Here is a 900-nt window from a genome sequence, read left to right as displayed (position 1 = left end):
CTATGAAAATATGGAAATTTTATAATCACTAAACAATCAATGTTAGTAAAATAAAAATATAAGATCAATGGTATCAAAAGCAGAAGATAAATAAGATGAAGACTAAATAATTTATGGTTAAGAAAATACAGAAATAATTTATAATGTTGAACGATGTACTCAGTTGGGAGGTAAAGACTTATTAAAGAGAGCAAGGACTGTGTGAAAATCCTAGTTTGGTGCTTAAAAAAATTAATTATAGAATTTTTTTCTATAAAGGACCTTCCACTTTTAAAGATATGATTTAGTTCCAAACTAATGAGTCATGGTATCATTTTAATTGAATGAACCTGCCTAATGTCTAAAGTGACACACATATTCTCAAATGCTTAGTAGGTATTTGATCCCCAAATCAAACTAGGCTGCATTATGACTTCTAAAATATGTTAGACTTTTGTTAGTTTATCCTCCTGATAGTCACTATCCTTGTTTTCACATTATAAATCTAGGTTGTGATTTATATTATTTTAATATATCGGGATATTTTAATGCTGACATTTTATTGACGAATTCACATTTATATTGCAAGGTGCTAATGGTTTGTGACTTTTTTGTAGGATTTTGTTTGTTTAGGTTTTGGTATCATGAAGACACTAACTTCCTATAAGGAACAAAAATATTCCTTCTATCCCTGGGCTCTGGATAATTTTAAGTCCTTTAGTCTTGTCTAGGCCTTTCAAATTAAAATTTATTTGCAAATTAATCAATTTAGGGAAGGTACATTGTGTCATGGGAGATTCTTTGCCAACTTCACGATGTCTCCATAAGTATTAACTGATTTAAGACAACACTCCTGGTCTTTTTTTAATCAACTTTGGTAGTTTGTATGTTCATTGTTTGAATGGAAATTTAAGATACATT

Source organism: Hipposideros armiger, unplaced genomic scaffold (assembly GCF_001890085.2).
Source record: "Hipposideros armiger isolate ML-2016 unplaced genomic scaffold, ASM189008v1 scaffold_564, whole genome shotgun sequence".
In the NCBI taxonomy this organism is placed as follows: domain Eukaryota; kingdom Metazoa; phylum Chordata; class Mammalia; order Chiroptera; family Hipposideridae; genus Hipposideros; species Hipposideros armiger.
The sequence above is the reverse complement of the archived record's forward strand: the minus strand, read 5'-3'. Positions refer to the sequence as shown.